This window comes from Lathyrus oleraceus, chromosome 1 (assembly GCF_024323335.1).
Source record: "Lathyrus oleraceus cultivar Zhongwan6 chromosome 1, CAAS_Psat_ZW6_1.0, whole genome shotgun sequence".
Lineage (NCBI taxonomy): Eukaryota > Viridiplantae > Streptophyta > Magnoliopsida > Fabales > Fabaceae > Lathyrus > Lathyrus oleraceus.
The window spans coordinates 229,402,368-229,421,384 of NC_066579.1; the positions used below are offsets into that span (position 1 = coordinate 229,402,368).

Here is a 19,017-nt window from a genome sequence, read left to right on the forward strand (position 1 = left end):
GAAGCAGGAATTCATCAAGGTGTGAACTTGGATGACTTAACTGCAACCCTGCAGGATGGAGGTTGTTTACTCAAACTTGGTCCCACAATCAAGTCTATGAGAACATTGAACTCGTGTTCTGTGAAGGGAGGAAGCTCTTTCAAGTGGCAGAAGAAGGAGCTGAATTCAACAGCTGGATGTCAAAACACAATGTTGTGACATTTGGTTCAACATTAGATTCTTAGTTGGTGAAGCGGCGCATCAACTTGAGATAGAAGGGTCGGCAGGGTTGTAGATTGGACACTTCAATAGGCTTGAAGTTCAAATCTCACTTGGAAGGTCAGAATATCTTTGGGAGAAGTCTGATAAACTTGGAGAGGTCAAAAGGTGGCATTTGACTTTTTCATATGAGGATTCATGAAGGAGGTAATCAACCAGTGGCAGGGGGTCTACCTCAGAAGTGAGTTCGAAGAATCAAGATAATCAACATATGGCAGCTGATTATTCTTGAGGAAAGTCTGAGACAAATTACTTTTGAGCAGAAAAGTATTAAGTTGAAGACAAAAGGAGGTGCTTTCTATTCATCCCTTGGAGCTTGTGGTAGGAGTTCTGGGCCATCTATGGAAGATTATCTCTTGTAATGGGATGAAAATGTATATGTTCCAATGTATGTCTGGGTTCTTCTTGATCAACCCGGTGACTCAGTGATATCTGAAGACTATCAGATGGTGTGCCTTGTCTTGTTATGAAGGATGTCCCAGCTGATGTTAGAACATCTTGTGAAGTGGTCTTCTGTTCTGGTTAGAAGAGAGATTGACACAGAGTGTGAATGTGTTCAGCTAAGAGGGTTGAACAGAGGGTGTGCTCTTGAAGACATGAAGATGCGTCTTATGTTTTCCATTCATCAAGTGGTTTGGATTCTCTTTGAATCAGGAAGTGTGTGAAGGTCCAACTTTGGGGTGTTGAATATGCTCATGTGTGACCTCCAAGTGTCAAGAGGAGAGTAGGGTGTCCATGACAGGGGGAGTTCTGTCTTTGAAGCTGCAAGTAATTATCAAGCTTGTGGTCTTTGTGTACTCAGATAACTAGGTATGGCACCTTGTCAGTTATCAGGATGCTGTGATGTATGTCAAGGCTGAGTGAGCAGAAGAATGTCTGACCGGATGTCATGACATTGCCCTGGACAATGCTGCTAATTCCTTCTGAATCTTAAAGTCAGTAGGAATTATGAAGGTGATGTGTCTAATTAGAATAAGCCTGATGGATACAGCTGTGTGGTACAGGGGGAGTAACCATCTGCTGAAGAGTGGGAATTTGGCTATAGCAGTGCCAGATGTCAAGTCTCTACTGGAGGTTTGAAAGGGGTCTTGGGAAATGTTGAATACTGGCAGAATGCAGGAACAAGCCTAATGGAATGTTAAAACATCGCGTGCAACGTGTCTGACTGCATATATGGAATAGTCTCCATGCACTGGAACTGCTGTTTTGGAAAAGAAACAGTCAAGAGCTATAAAAGGTATTCAAAGATAGGCTGAGATTTTGTTGGTGATTCTCTGACTGTTTCTCAGCAAAAATTAATGAATCTTGACCAAGCATTAATTCCTACCGTTAATTCCTAAGCACGGGCTGGACTATTTAGAGGATGTAATAGCCCTCTTCTTCTCACAAGAGAAACACTCAATTCCCTCAGAATCATGGGGTATGTTAAGGTTTGGGCAAGCTGCGCCTGGATCTGGTTTTGTGAGGGGTGCCTTTACAAATGTTTAGCTAAAAAGGGGGAGAGAAATACAGTCCTGGGGTTGAGAATGTACCAGAAGCAAGCTAACTGTGGCAGCAAACAGAAGTTGGTGTCAGGCACAAAATCCACCAACTGGGTATACCACTTGTGTCTTGTGATCTGAGTTAAGAGGACAGTTGTGGTTTGTGATCTGAGTTACATTATCTATGTACTCAGCATTACATACTCTTCAGGAAGCTCTCCTGTTGAGGGGAAGGGTTCTGGTACAACTGATCCGTGTACCTCTTCTTCCTCATGTACACCAACTTTGGTGTTTGTGGTGGTGGAGCCAATGACAGAGATGAAGAGCATTCCCAAATTAGGATGTTTTGTCCAGTGTATTGTTTATTTGTTTTAGCTAAAATTTGCCAAAGGGGGAGATTGTTAATTCCTTAGGATTGGCATTAATTTTGTAAAACAAATAATGTAATCATCTCTGTTGTTTTAATATGTTGGGTTGAAGAAGTTCAACATCTGGACCAACATGTCATGTACGATGTCACGACATCATGCCTGTGACATCGTACATGTGTAGAAAACTGAATTAATTAATTCAGTATTTATTCTGGGATTAGTAAGGATATTTGGTGAATATCCTAACTCCCATGTGGAGGTCTTGAAGACTCAATCAGAAGATATATAGGCTCAAAGTAAGGAGATATATATGGAGAGATTTTAGGATTGAAGACCTTGTTTGTAGCAGAATTTTTCAGCTGAATTTGTAACAGCAAAGAACAAGTTTGCTGCGATTTCTGAAGGCCCAAATCCAGTTGGGTGATTAGGTTATAAATAGCACATTGTAACCTAGTTGTTGTAAGCCTCTTAGAATGAAAATTTAGGGGTGTGTGTGAGGTAAACCTCCCAATCTGTGGGAAGGTTACCATGTGTTTCTCAGTGGTCAAAGCTGAGAGTATTTGTAACTCAAAGCCTGTAGGCAAGAGTGATTTTGTTCTTGAATGAAGGTGTGAAGCAAGTTCAAGGTGTGTTAACATTACATTGTATTTGTAGTGATAGGAATGGAAACTGGAGGTTTCTATCTAGGAGTTCCTAGGTATAGATTGCATTGGGTAGGGATTAAGTGAAGAGTTGTAAACGGGGGAGTTTAACTCTGAATTAATACTGCTGATAGTGGATCTTCTTCCTGGCTTGGTAGCCCCCAGATGTAGGTCATGTTGGACTGAACTGGGTTAACAATTTCCTGTGTTTGTTTTCCTTCTGCATGTGTTCTTATTACTGTCATAACTCAGCTGGTTTTCCAGTCAGCTTATCAAGATGATAACAGACCTGGTATATAGCCTTCTGTGTGAATGTCAATCAGAATGTTGTAACATTCATCAGTGACAACGTATACTGAATAATAAGCAGGTTAGTTCAGTTCATTATTTACTTAAGTCTGTTCCTTCCAAGGATAACAGATCTGGCCGAAGGACCATTGTGAAACTGTCAAACTGGATGTTTTGACAGTTGATACTGAAGGCTGATACTGAAGTAGAGACTAGTTGGTCTTTTACAGTACTGCAAACTTGGCACAGTTCTTTCCAGGAACATAACAGAATCAGCATATGTTCTGGATGTCGAACTGAATGTTGTGACTTTCATTCCTAACAGCAGGTGCTAAAGTGTAGGATGATTGGTTTTTCTGGTTCAGTATTTTTCTCAGGCTATTCTTCAGGGATTCAACAGCTGAGCTAAAATCCAGAAAACCAACTACTAACCTACAATTAATGAACCTAACAAATAGCCTATTTGTTAGCAATCTAATAAGTGGAAATTAGATTAACGTGTTCAACCATTAATTCAGGAAATACAAGTAAAAGACAAACACACTGGAACAATGTAACAGATGATGTCCAAAATCAACAGTACGACATCATGCTGATAACTGTATAAGAAAACAATAGAAGTGAGTGCTAGGATTGATCTCTGTTGAGTCTTTCTTCCTGATGCACAGAACCAGGTGTTCATCCATTCTAGGGTGACATAGAATGAGATGTCGTGACATCTGTGAACGTGTGCATATTAGTACAGTGGTTAATAACTATCTTGCTGTATTAGTTACAATGTTAGATCAGATGTCATGACTTGGAATAGAACATCTGAAATCTGACTACACCAGAATTTCAGAACTACGTCGCCCTGATCCTCATACCAGATGAGGTACGTAGGCAGGAGATGAGCTGATCTCTCCGGGCGCCCTTTTCCTTTTTCACCCTTTGTGTGTGTTTGGAGTCTGATGTAAGTCCAGCGATTGGCAGTTGGTTTCTTGTGTCTTGTTTGCTTGTTGGAGTCTGACGTAAGTCCAGCGGTTGGCAGTCAGTTTCCTATGTGTGTGTTTGTTGGTTCGGAGTCTGATGTAAGTCCAGCGATTGGCATTCGGTTTCCATGTTTGCCTGTTTGTGTGGAGTCTGACTTAAGTCCAGCGATTGGCAGTCGGTTTCCTGTGTGAGTTTTGTTTGGCGTGCGTTAGCCGAGCTACGAGTGCTCTGATTCTTCTCCGGTCAGAGAAGATACGTATGCATAGGATGCGACGTCCTAGCGAGCACGTTTCCCCCTGTCCCAAACTACGTCGACTCTGATGTCTGTGCCTGACAGACTACGTAGGCCCAGGATGCGATATCCTGCCGAGTTAGTTTCTTTTGTCTTTCTGTGTCTCCTTTCAGCCTGTGTGTGCAGTTTGTTTGAGCAGTGTTTAGCAACCTTATCCTTTCTTTTGTGCATGGATCCCGTCGAGTACGACGGATGTGTAGGGGTGCTAATACCTTCCCTTCGCATAACCGACTCCCGATCCCATCTCTCTCTGGTCGCGAGACCATGTCTTTTCCAGGTTTACTTCAAGCGTTTCCTTTCCCTCTTTTGGGATAAATAACGCACGGTGGCGGCTCTGTTGTTTTGTTTTCCCACCGGTTTTTCGCGTAATGCGACAGCTGGCGACTCTGCTGGGGACTTAAAAGAAGTTGACCTCTTGCTGGTCCATCTTCCCTAAGCGAGTCTCTCCTAGCGCTCTCTAGGATAGGGTTTGGTTGCTTTCGCTGTTTCATTTATTGCATTCATTTATTTATTGTCTGCATTTATGTTTGCATTTACTGTTTGCATTTATGTTTGCATTCATCTGTTCATCTGGCTGTGCTGTGTTGTTTCTCTGTTGGGGTGGGAGTTACATGAGGTAAAAGGCCCAATACCCAGGCTATGAGTGAAATCTAGGACACCTAGGAATAGAGTGATTCATGGGAAGCGGGTGGTATTGCGCCACTTAGCGGAACATTGATATCACGAGCAGTTCAGACTCTGATGGGGTATTATCGTTACATACTTTGGGTGTGTATTATGATGATATTCTATGAAAGGGTTATTTATGCCGCGTTTCTCTCGACCTTACCCTGGCCTAGATGACACCCGTGAGTGGGGAGGGAATGATCATTATTACAGGTACAGTTGGTGACTTGTCGGTGACTTGTTGGTGACTTGTGATCCTGTTGGTGACTTGGTTCAGAAGTGTTGGGTCTCAGATGATTTTTGGGGTCTCAGATGATTTTTGGGGTCTCAGATGATTTGTGGTTCCGAGTTCAAGCCGAAGCTTTGATCCTGTGCTCCGAGACACACAGCTAACCAGTCTTGTCTGCATCATTTGCATCATAGCATGTTTATTTTCAAAAAAATACGCAATAAAAAAGAATTGAAAAAATGAAAAAAAGAAAGAAAAAAAGCTAATCTCTGCATGCATATCATTTCTCAGGTTCATTCAGGAGTTCGATTCATTGATAGAGATGGCAACTGGTCCAAAGTTGAAGCGGAAGACTTGTTCCTACAGCTTTCATCGTGAGCCTTTGACATCTTTGATAGAGTTGAGCAACCTTGTGACCAGTGGTAATCAGAAGGGGTTTGTTGAGCAGTTTGGGGACTTGTTGACACTGTTGAGGACGGTAGTAGATCCAGTGCCATTGCAGACTCTTCTACAGTTCTACGACCCAGAGCTTCATTGCTTCACCTTTCAGGATTATCAGTTAGCGCCTACTTTGGAAGAGTACTCTATTCTGTTGAATGTCCCGATCCGGTATCAGGTTCCTTTCTTGGATGTGCCTAAGGAGGTTGATTTCAGGGTTGTTGCTAGAGCTCTTCATTTGGGGATCAAAGAAGTCAGTGATAATTGGAAGTCCAGTGAGGATGTGGTAGGGTTGCCTTTGAAGTCCCTGTTGAGGATGGCTAGAGAAGAAGCAGAGAAGGGAAATTGGGAAGCTTTTCATGCTCAGTTGGCCATCATGGTTTATGGAGTTGTGTTGTTCCCGAGTATGCCCAACTTTGTGGACTATGCTGCAGTCACTATCTTCATTGGAGGAAACCCGGTTCCTACTTTGTTAGCCGACACTTACTATGTTATTCACAGTAGGCATGGTAAGGGTGGAGCTATCAGATGTTGTGTCCCATTGTTACTCAGATGGTTCTTGTCTCTCCTACCAGTCAGTGGACCTTTTGTGGATGCTCAGAGCACTCATAAGTGGACTCAGAGGGTTATGTCTCTTACCTCTTATGATATCAGGTGGAAATCTTACCGGATGGATGTGCGTAATGTCATTATGAGCTGTGGAGAGTTTCGTAATGTGCGACTTGTAGGGACCAGGGGCTGCATCAATTACAATCCGGTTCTTTCTCTTTGCCAGTTGGGGTTTGTGATGAATGGAAGACCACTTGAGGTTGAGGTAGCTGAGAGTGTGTATTTTGAGAAGCGAAGTGACCCTGTTAGATTGGAGCGAGTAGGAAGAGCTTGGAAGACCATTGGTGTCAAAGATGGAACTGTTTTAGGGAAGAAGTTTGCCATTGCTATGCCTGACTACACTGAATGGGTCAAGAAGAGAGTGGAAACTTTGTTGTTGCCCTATGATAGGATGAAGCCTTTGCAAGTTCAACCACCTTTGATCCTTGCTGAGAGTGTACCTGCTGAGCAGTACAAGCAAGCCCTGATGGAGAATCGCCGGTTGAAAGAGAAGGAGCAAGATACCCAGATGGAGCTCTACAAAGCCAAAGCTGATAAGTTGAACTTGGCTCATCAACTCAGAGACATGCAGGGTGTAGATGCTAGTGGAGTAAAAAGCAAGACGAGGTCCTATGAAGAGATAGAGAACTTGCTGAATGCAGAACACCGGGAGTGCTTGAGGTTGCAGAGAGCTGAAGCCAGTTATCAGAAGAAGATAAGAGACTTGGAGAAGCAACTTAGAGACAAAGATATCCAACTGAAGAAGGAAGTAGACTCGAGACATGCATCAGAGAGCCAACTTGGAGAAGAAGTTGTGGAGCTCAGAAGACAACTGAAGGAGAAGATCACTCCTTTGCCAGAATGCTCAGAGTGCGACCTGTTGATAGACCAGTGCCGCTACCTGAAGACGCTCATTCCTGGAAGCCATTTGTCTTAGCTTGTATCTCTATTGTTTATGTTGAGAATCACCTCCAGGCTTGTTGGATGGGATTCATTTGTTGTACTCCATTTTTTTGGATCTTTGTTGATATTGTTGTATGATCCTTGTTGCTCATATCTATAGATGAGGTTGTTGATGTTTCACCTGGTGCTCAGTTATCTTGTGTTGCTTCCTTGTTGTTTGCTGCAGGTTGCCATTTCTTGAAAGATGAATTAGGCTCTTTGAATGCCTGAGAAATGAACATATCATGTGCATCATACGCATCATTAGCATCATACACATATCATTTTGCATAACAGGTGTTCTTGTTCGTGACTTCTCACTTTGGTTCCTGTGTCAGGCAGAATAACTGATCAACGACCGCACCGTTATTCAACCAGATTGAATCAACAGAGGAACATGGACCAGGTTCAAGCAGAATTGGCCGAGATGAGGGCTAACATGGCCCAATTCATGACTATGATGTAAGGGGTCGTTCAGGGGCAAGAGGAGCTGTGTGCCTTAGCCCAGAGACAGGAAGCCGTGATTCCGCCGTCCAACCGTGCTTCACCAGTGGGTGTCCCAGTTCATGAGAATGTTGCTGCTGCTGCTCCCGCCAATGACTATGCTGTAGGGGATGAATTGAGGGGTATCAGAATCAACGGACAACCTCTTGCTGCAGAGACTATTAATGCCAGAGCTACCCGAGCTCCGATTCGTCATCCTGCTCCGCTTGTTGACAGGCAGGAGGATATGTTCACACTCCTCAGTGAAGACGATGATGTAGTGAGGGTTGAAGAGAGGGATCGGAAAGTTGATGCCCTTGCTGAGAAAATCCGAGCTATGGAATGTCAGAACTCCCTGGGTTTTGATGTTACAAATATGGGTTTGGTGGAAGGTTTGAGGATTCCCTACAAATTCAAAGCGCCCTCATTTGATAAGTACAACGGTACTTCTTGTCCTCGCACCCATGTGCAGGCGTATTACCGGAAAATCTCTTCTTACACAGATGACGAGAAAATGTGGATGTATTTCTTCCAGGATAGCTTGTCTGGGGCTTCCTTGGATTGGTACATGGAGCTTAAGAGAGATTCTATCCGAAATTGGAGAGATTTGGGGGAGGCCTTCTTGAGGCAGTACAAACATAATATGGACATGGCGTCGAGCCGGACTCAGTTGCAGAGTCTTTGTCAAAAATCTGGTGAAAGCTTCAAGGAGTACGCCCAGAGGTGGCGTGAGTTGGCCGCAAGAGTACAACCCCCTATGCTGGAAAGGGAGTTGACTGACATGTTCATCGGAACTTTACAAGGAGTATTCATGGACCGGATGGGAAGTTGCCCATTCGGTAGTTTCTCGGACGTTGTAATATGTGGGGAGAGGACAGAAAGCCTGATCAAAGCTGGAAAGATTCAGGATGTGGGTTCCTCGTCTTCCAAGAAACCGTTTGCTGGGGCACCTCACAGGAGAGAGGGTGAAACCAATGCTGTGCAACACAGAAGAAGTGCAAACAGAAATCAATATCACCCGGTTGCTGCTGTAACCATTCCAGCACCTCAACCTCGTCAACAGCAACAACAAAGAGTTCAACCACAACTGCCACAACAACAACAACAGCAACGTCCGTATCAGCCTAGACAGAGGATGCCTGATCGACGTTTTGACCCGTTACCGATGACCTATGCTGAGTTGCTACCTGAGTTGCTCAGATTGGGATTCGTGGAGTTGCGTACTATGGCACCGTTGACAAAGATACCACCTGGGTATGATGCCAACTTGCGTTGTGATTTCCACTCTGGTGCACCGGGGCACCATATTGAGAACTGTCGGGCTTTTCATCATAAGGTCCAGGACCTAATTGACGCTAAAACTATCAATTTTGCTCCTGTGCCGAATGTTGTGAACAACCCTATGCCGCCGCATGGTGCACACAGAGTGAACAATTTGGAAGATGGTAAAGCTGAAGATTTGGTGGTCAGTGTTGAGGAGATTCAGACTCCGTTGGTTATTGTGAAGGACCGTTTGTTGAATGGGGGCGTATTCCCAAGATGTGGTCATGATTGTGCAGAGTGTGCAGAGTCAGAGAATGGTTGTATACAGTTGAGGGCTGGTATTCAGAATCTGATTGATGAGGGCTGTTTACAGTTCAGTCGGGCTGTTAGAGATCGTGGGGTGGTGTCAACCGTCACCATTTTCTTCAAACCGTCAGAGGGACGTGGCCAGAGAATTGTTAATGCACCTACAAGCAGTGGTACTCCTGTTACCATTTCTGCTCCTGTAACCGTCAGTGCTCCAACTACTATTGCTATGACCGGTAGAAGGGCTGTTGATAATAGGGCTGTGCCGTGGAAGTATGACAGTGCTTACCGCAGCAACAGAAGGGCTGAAAGTCAGATTAGGCCGGTGAATCAGTCTCTTGTGACTATTGGGTTGCCTAGTAGAACTCCTGTGGTCGTTGGTCCAGTTGTGGACAACGTTGGAGGGCCTGGAGGTTTCACCAGAAGCGGTCGTTTGTTTGCACCCCAACCGTCGAGAGATAACAATGCTGAGGCTCTCGCCAAAGCTAAGGGTAAACAAACTGTGGTTGATGAAGAACCAGCTCAGAAGGAGGCGCCTGAGGGTTTGTTTGAGAAAGACGTGGAGGAGTTCATGAAAATAATCAAGAAGAGTGACTACAAGATTGTAGATCAGCTGAATCAGACTCCGTCCAAAATTTCTATACTCTCATTGCTTCTGTGCTCTGAGGCACACCGTAACGCCTTGTTGAAGATGCTGAATCTGGCTTACGTGCCTCAGGAGATCTCTGTCAACCAGTTGGAGGGGGTGATTGCCAATGTCAGTACCAGGCATGGTTTGGGGTTCACAGATTTGGACTTGACGCCTGAGGGTCGTAACCATAACAAGGCCTTGCATATCACCATGGAGTGCAAGGGTGCGGTGTTGTCACATGTGTTGGTGGACACTGGCTCTTCTTTGAATGTGTTGCCCAAGAAGATCCTGAGTAAGATTGATGTTGAAGGAGTTGTCCTCACTCCGAGTGATCTGATTGTGCGTGCATTTGACGGATCCAAACGGTCTGTTTTTGGTGAAGTCACCTTGTCGGTGAAGATCGGTCCGGAGGTGTTTGACATTGTCTTCTATGTGATGGACATCCAGCCAGCATATAGTTGTTTGTTGGGGCGTCCTTGGATTCACGCAGCTGGGGCAGTTTCGTCAACTCTCCACCAGAAGTTGAAGTATGTCTGGAACGGTCAGATTGTGACCGTGTGTGGTGAAGAAGATATTCTGGTGAGTCATCTATCCTCTTTCAAGTATGTGGAGGTGGATGGTGAGATCCATGAAACTTTATGCCAGGAATTCGAGACCGTTGCTCTTGAGAGGGTGGCTTTTGCTGAGCAGAAGAAGCCAAGTGCCTCAATTGCATCGTATAAGCAAGCTATGGAGGTTGTCAACTCTGGTAAGGCTGAAGGCTGGGGCAAGATGGTGGATTTTCCTGTCAAAGAAGATAAGTTCGAAATTGGTTATCAACCTCTGCAGGCGGAGCAGGGTGTGCAGACAGGTTCGAGTACCTTTACCAGCGCTGGGCTGATGAATCACGGTGATGTCTTTGTAACCAGTAGTGAAGATGGTGACAGTGATTGTGATCTGGACAACTGGGTTCGCCCGTGTGCACCAGGGGAGTTGATCAACAATTGGACGGCAGAAGATGTGGTCCAAGTTACTCTTCAAACAGAGTAATTTTCTTTTGTTTTTCATTTTGCACAAAACCCTATGTTTTGCCTAAGGCGTAGTGGTTCATTGTAGGGCCTCATCATGTTTTTCAATGATATCATTAATAAAGGACGTTTTGCAAACAATTTTGTGATCCCTGTCTTTCTATTTTTGTTTTCATTTTTCAAAAAAATAAAAATGGCAATGTTTTTGTTTTTTGTGACTTTCTTGAACTCTTTTTTCTAAAATAAAGCATTAAACATGCAAAAGTGATCTCACGGAATCCACTATGCACCATTCTGTTATGGCTCAGTATGATTTCAATAATCCTATCTACCAAGCTGAAGAGGAGAGTGAGGAAGACTGTGAACTCCCTAAAGAATTGGTCAGATTGTTGAAGCAAGAGGAAAGGGTCATCCAACCTCATCAGGAAAAGTTGGAGATTGTTAATCTTGGTACTGAGGACGCCAGAAAAGATATTAAGATCGGGGTTGCTTTGAAGGAAGACGTCAAGAGCAGGTTGATTGAGATGCTGAGAGAGTATGTGGAGATATTCGCCTGGTCGTACCAAGATATGCCTGGGTTGGATACCGATATTGTGGTGCATAGACTACCTCTCAGAGAAGAGTGTCCTTCAGTCAAGCAGAAGCTTCGGAGAACTAGTCCTGATATGGATGTTAAGATCAAGGAAGAGGTTCAGAAGCAGTTTGATGCGGGTTTCTTGTCAGTAACGACTTATCCCCCGTGGGTTGCCAACATCGTTCCTGTGCCGAAGAAGGATGGCAAAGTTAGAATGTGTGTCGATTACCGGGATTTGAATAGAGCGAGTCCGAAAGATGATTTCCCATTACCTCACATTGATGTATTGGTGGATAATACGGCTCAATCCTCGGTTTTCTCTTTCATGGACGGTTTTTCTGGCTATAATCAGATCAAGATGGCGCCAGAGGACATGGAAAAGGCGACATTCATTACACCTTGGGGCACATTCTGCTATAAGGTGATGCCATTTGGGCTGAAGAATGCCGGTGCTACCTATCAGAGGGCTGTGACAACTCTCTTTCATGACATGATGCACAAAGAGATTGAAGTGTACGTGGATGATATGATTGCGAAGTCGCAGACAGAAGAGGAGCACCTGGTAAATTTGCAGAAATTGTTTGACAGGCTGAGAAAGTTCAAACTGAGGCTGAATCCAAACAAGTGTACGTTTGGAGTGAGATCCGGTAAGCTGTTACGCTTCATTGTCAGCGAGAAAGGGATTGAGGTTGATCCAGCAAAAGTCAAATCTATTCAAGAAATGCCTGAACCGAAAACTAAAAAGCAGGTTCGTGGGTTTTTAGGGAGATTGAACTACATTGCAAGGTTTGTATCTCACCTAACTGCCACGTGTGAACCGATATTCAAATTGCTAAGAAAGAATCAAGCAATCAGGTGGAATGATGATTGTCAGAAAGCTTTTGACAAGATAAAAGAGTATTTACAGAAACCTCCAATCCTCATACCTCCAGTTCCTGGGAGACCTCTGATAATGTACCTATTAGTAACTGAGAACTCGATGGGGTGTGTATTGGGACAGCATGACGAGTCTGGTCGAAAAGAGCATGCCATATACTACCTTAGCAAAAAGTTTACCGATTGTGAAATCAAATATTCACAGCTTGAGAAAACTTGTTGTGCTTTGGCCTGGGCTGCTCGCCGACTGAGGCAATATATGTTGAACCATACCACTTTATTGATTTCTAAGATGGATCCAGTAAAGTACGTCTTTGAGAAGCCGGCTCTCACCGGACGTGTTGCCCGTTGGCAGATGATTTTAACAGAATATGATATTCAGTACACGTCGTAGAAGGCCATCAAAGGTAGTATTCTGTCAGACTACCTTGCCGAGCAACCGATTGATGACTATCATTCGATGATGTTTGAATTCCCTGATGAGGACATCATGTATCTGAAAATGAAAGAGTGTGAAGAGCCTCTTGTCGAGGAAGGACCGAATCCTTATGACAAGTGGACGTTGATGTTTGATGGGGTTGTGAATGTGAACGGTAACGGTGTTAGGGCAGTGCTTATTAACCCTAAAGGTGCTCATATACCTTTTTCTGCCAGATTGACTTTCGACGTCACCAACAACGAGGCTGAGTATGAGGCTTGTATCATGGGGATAGAAGAAGCCATTGATTTGAGGATCAAAACACTTGACATTTATGGGGATTCCGCTCTAGTGATTAATCAGGTCAATGGAGATTGGAATACCAATCAGCCGCATTTGATTCCTTACAGAGATTACACCAGAAGGATCTTGACGTTCTTCAAGAAGGTGAAGCTGTATCATGTCCCCCGGGATGAAAATCAGATGGCTGATGCCTTGGCTACTTTGTCTTCTATGATCAAAGTTCATTGGTGGAATCATGTGCCACATGTTGCGGTGAATCGACTCGAGAGGCCCGCGTATGTGTTTGCAGCCGAGTCTGTTGTTGATGATAAACCATGGTACTATGATATCAAGAACTTCCTCAAGAGCCAGGAGTATCCTGAAGGGGCGTCAAAGAATGACAAGATAACCCTAAGAAGGCTAGCTGGAAGCTTTTATTTGAATCAGGATGATGTGCTGTATAAGAGGAACTTTGACATGGTTCTGCTCAGATGCGTGGATAGACACGAAGCAGACATGTTGATGCATGAAGTGCATGAGGGTTCGTTTGGTACCCATGCTGGTGTGTCATTTGTCGGAGAAGCTACAACCTCGATCCATTTTGAAACGTAATCGACAGCTACGAGTATGTACTTATTACCAAAAGAAGACGGGAATGGTCCTATGAAGCCAATCCCCCACACATCAAAGACTTCCACTTCTAAGATGCCTGTTTACGGCATTTTGTCGCATCTTGAAACGTTATCAGTGCGTTGGCACCGGTCGCAATTTATAACCACATTATGGACATCTTTCCATAGAGTAGGCCAAAAGAGGCCATATTGTAAGATCTTATCACAATTTTTTGAAGTGCTTGCGTGCCCACCATAGGGAGCGGAATGGCAATGAGAGATTATATCATCTATTTCATCCTCAGAAACACATCGACGGAAAATACCGTCGGCACCTCTCTTGAAAAGCAGAGGTTCATCCCAGTAGTACTGTTTTAGATCATGAAATAATTTCTTATTTTGTTGGTATGATAGGTCCGGTGGATGTGCTCCAGCAGCTAGGTAGTTGACAAAGTCAGCATACCATGACAGAGTTATATTCGTATGAATTTCTTCCACGAATTCTTCTATTTCGGTATCATTTAAGGTTAGCTCAAACATGTCGCTTTCCATTTGGGCTATAAGTCGTTCGTAAGGGAAATCATCATTGATTGGAACTTGTTCAGGCTTATTCCCTTCGATTCATGATAAGTGGTCTGCTACTACGTTCTTAGTACCTTTCTTATCTTTTATTTCGAAGTTAAATTCTTGTAAGATTAGGATCCATCTTAAGAGTCTTGGTTTGACATCCTTCTTACTTAGCAAGTATCTAATAGCAGCGTGATCAATATAGATGATGATTTTCTCTCCTATTAAGTAAGAATAGAATTTGTCTAAAGCGAACACAATAGCTAGAAGTTCCTTTTCAATGGTGGCGTAGTTCATTTGGGCAGGATCTAAGGTTCTACTTGCGTAGTAGATCGCATGAAGTTTTCTATCCTTCCTTTGTCCTAGCACTGCGCCTACGGCATAGTCACTCGCATCACACATGATTTCGAATGGTAATCTCCAGTCAGGTGGTTGCATGATAGGTGCGGTGATTAAAGTTGTTTTTAATTGTTCAAACGCTGTTAAACATTTCTCATCAAGGATAAAGTCAGCGTCTTTCATTAATAAACCAGTCAGTGGTTTGGTAATTTTCGAGAAATCTTTGATAAAGCGTCGGTAGAAATTGGCGTGTTCTAAGAAACTTCGTATTTCTCGTACGGTTTTCGGAGGTTGAAGATTTTCTATAATTTCGATTTTAGCTTTGTCTACTTCAATTCCTTTATCAGATACTACATGTCCTAGCACGATTCCTTGTTGGACCATGAAATCGCATTTCTCCCAATTCAATACGAGATTCACCTTTACGCGTCTTTCAAGTACCATTTCAAGGTTTGATAGACATCCTTCAAAGCTCTGCTCACAAACAGAAAAATCGTCCATAAAGACTTCCATAATGTCGCCTATAAAGTCAATGAAGATTAACATCAAGCATCTTCGGAATGTTGCGGGAGCGTTGCATAGTCAAATGGCATTCATCGATAAGCAAATGTACCATAAGGGCATGTGAAGGTTGTTTTCTCTTGGTCGTCAGGATGGATAGGAATTTGAAAGAATCCTGAATAACCATCTAGATAGCATAAGTGGGAATGCTTAACCAATCCTTCAAGCATTTGGTCAATGAAAGGCAGAGGAAAATGATCCTTTCGAGTGGCTTTGTTCAGTTTCCTATAGTCGATGCACATTCTACTTCCGGTCACAACTCTTTGTGCTATAGATTCTCCGTTCTCGTTCTTACCAACTATAACACCCCCTTTCTTGGGTACTACATGAACGGGGCTAACCCATTGACTATCGGAGATCGAATATATGATTCCTGCATCTAATAACTTATTTACTTCATCCTTGACTACAATACTTAAGATTGGGTTGATCCTTCTCTGGTGTTCTCTAGAGGTTTTACAATCTTCCTCTAGCATAATGAGATGCATACAGATAGAAGGACTTATTCCTTTTAGATCAATGATGTTGTAGCCTAATGCAATTGGATATTTTCTTAAGACATCTAGTAACTTTTTAGTTTCAATATGTCCTAAGTCTGCATTGACTATTACTGGTCTTTTGAGTTCAGTGTCTAGGAATTCGTATCTTAGGTTCTTGGGTAGTGTTTTTAATTCTAAGTCAGGTTTCTTCGGGCATGGCATGTGATTGGGTGTAAGTGCTAAGCATTCTCTTAGACTGTCATTTTGGTATGGTTCATGCCAATTATCATCTTCAAAGATTGTAGGGATTTGGATTTTCATTATATCATAATATGTGGTTTCTTGCATCTCCATCTCTCTTACGCACTCGTCTATGACATCAAGTAGATAACAAGTATCGTCTATAGCTGGCACTTGTAAGAATCGTGTCAAGATGAATTCAAATTTTTCTTCTCCAACTTCGAATGTTAGCTTGCCTCTTTTCACGTCTATTATGGCTCCAGCGGTAACTAAGAATGGCCTTCCTAATATAATAGGTGTAGTGGCATCTTCTTTGATGTCCATGATTATGAAGTCGGTAGGAATGTAGAATTGTCCTACACGTACTGGAACATTCTCTAGTATACCAACATGATATTTGATTGAGCGGTCAACTAGTTGAACAAACATCTTGGTTGGTCTTAGTTCTCCCATGTTGAGCCTTTTACAGATGGATAAGGGCATTACACTAATGTTGGCTCCCAAGTCGCATAGAGCTTTGTCTATGATGAACTTTCTAATGACACAGGGTATGGAGAAACTACCTGGGTCTTTCAGTTTGGGAGGCATGTTGTTTTGGATTATTGCGCTACACTCAGCAGTAAGTGTAACTGTTTCGTTATCCTCGATCTTTTTCTTATTGGATAGGATCTCTTTAAGACACTTGGCATAAGAAGGCATTTGTGTGATAGCTTCTATAAAGGGTATTGTGATATTCAGTTGCTTCAGAAGTTCAACAAATTTCTTAAATTGCCCTGCAGTTTTAGAATTTGTGAATCTTTGAGGATACAGAATGGATGGTTTATAAGGTGGTGGAGGCACATAAGGTTTTTCTTTCTCTTTGGCATCTTGGGTATTATCTTCCTTATCCTTCGGTTAACTTACCTTCTCAATTGTTGTTTTGTCAGGTTTTTGGTACATGGCAGGATTTTGAAGTCTTGGATCTACGGGTCCGTCTAGTTCTTTTCCACTTCTCAATATAACAGCATTTGCATGTCCTTTTGGATTAGGTTGTGGCTATCCAGGAAATGTGCCAGTAGGAGCAGCAGTAGATGCTTGTTGTTGAGCCACTTGTAAAATCAGTGTTTCAAGCATTTTATTGTGGGTGGCTAAAGCGTCTACTTTGTTTGCTAATTGCTTAAGTTGCTCACTAGTGTGTATGTTTTGGTTCAAGAAGTCTTTGTTTGTTTGAGCTTGGGTAGCTATGAAACTTTCCATCATTAATTCAAGGTTGGACTTCCTAGGAATGTTAAGAGCATTAGTAGCTGGCTTTTGATATCCAGGTGGAACAGCAGGTGCTTGGCCAGGTGCATACAAGGCGTTGTTGTTCTTGTACGAAACGTTAGGATGGTTTTTCCAACCTGGGTTGTAGGTATTCAAATAAGGGTTTCCCTGAGCATAACTCACTTGATCAATGGAGACTCCTTCTAATATCTGACATTTTGGTGCAATGTGTCCAGGAACTCCACATAACTCGCAGTTTGGAGTTACGACAGCCACGGTGGATGCGGGTGTTATGGTCAAGTTATCTAACTTTTGAGCAAGGGCATCTACCTTAGCATGGACATGATCAAGGCTACTGATTTCGTACATTCCACCTTTTGTTTGGGACTTTTCTACTGGAGTTCTTTCACCTCCCCATTGGATAAGGTTTTGGGCCATGTTTTCAATGAGTTGATAGGCTTCATTATATGGCTTGTCCATAAGTGCACCGCCCGCGGAAGCGTCTACTGTCAATCTTGTGTGTTACAGAAGCCCATTGTAAAATGTGTGAATGATCACACCGTCTTCCAGACCGTGATGTGGACACATCCTCATCATGTCTTTGTATCTCTCCCACGCGTCGTAGAGAGATTCTATATCTTTTTGTCGAAATTCGTTGATTTGAGCTCTTAGCGTAGCAGTTTTTCTCGGCGGAAAATATCGGGCTAAGAAAACGTTCTTCAGTTTTTCCCATGTAGTGACTGAGTTGGATGGCAAGGATTGCAACCAAGCCCAAGCTCTGTCTCTTAGAGAGAAAGGAAAAAGACGTAGTCTTATCGTATCTTGAGATACACCTTTCGCCTTCACAATGTTTGCGTACTGCACAAACTTGGTCAAATGTTCATTAGGATCGTCCATAGGATTTCCCGCAAATTGATGTTGTTGGATAGCTGATAACAATGAGGGTTTCAACTCGAAATCATTTTGATCGATAGTAGGGGCAGCAATGATGTTGTGAGGTTCTTGTTGGGACGGGGTAGCGTAGAACTTAAGAGGAAGATTATGTGGTCCCACTACAGCCATGGTTGGTTCTTCAACTGGTTCAGTAGTAGGAATGATAATAGCGGGAATATTGTACCTTTGTTGGTACTCTAGTACTCAGCGTCTTAAATATAATAAACAATCTAATTCTGCGATTGGTGGTACTAAGTTTTCGCCTTGTGAGCGAGTACTTGGCATACAATCGAGAAATAAGGGAAAGGAAATTATTTTTTGCCTTAGTCTATACCGCGTAACGAAATAATCGCACTATTTGACTAAATCAGTCCCCGACAACGGCGCCAAAAACTTGATCTGAGTCGTGACTGCATATAAAATATAGTCTATCGGATACTTGACTGCAAGTGCACAGTCTAGTCGTTTAGTTTTAAAAGATATCGAACCAACAAGGACCGATGGTTAAACTAATGCTATCGATGTTACTATGTTTAGCTAAGGCGATGATTTTTAGAGGTTCGGTTCAATTAATGTGTTGCATACTGATATCCCTTCATTAATGCTATTAATGAAGGGATATCAGTATGCAACACATTAATTGTCAGAGATTCGATAAGTCACCGGTGTATATTTTAATTACCAAATACCTTTCAGTAGAAAATACTCATTTAAAAGGCTTTATCTCACACTCTCATGATTGTTGACTCGGACTATACTTTTAAGTCAGAATGTACGCTCTCGCTGTCCCATTTGAAGTTAAAAATAATTTTTGAAAATAAATAAGTTCTAATTGCTTTTAAAGTTCTCTCGCGGTTTTTAAAAGCAATGCCTAGTTTTTACTATCCAGTTCGACCCTCACGCTCTCGCGATTGTCGGTTCTAACCTTAGTTAATTTCCCACTCTCGTGGCAAAACCGTATTAAATAGCTTCTCACTCTCGTGACAAAATTAATTAAATTCAAATTACCAACCACAACCAGAAAGATTATTTGAGAAAA

General features: G+C 42.8%; 1 non-coding gene across 1 annotated transcript; it reads left to right on the forward strand.

Annotated features, from left to right (window-relative positions):
• The first annotated feature begins 17,613 nt into the window (after positions 1-17,613).
• Positions 17,614-17,720, forward strand: LOC127116649 (small nucleolar RNA R71). The gene has a single exon (XR_007801457.1). It is a non-coding gene; the product is annotated as a small nucleolar RNA R71 (small nucleolar RNA).
• The last annotated feature ends 1,297 nt before the right edge of the window (positions 17,721-19,017 follow it).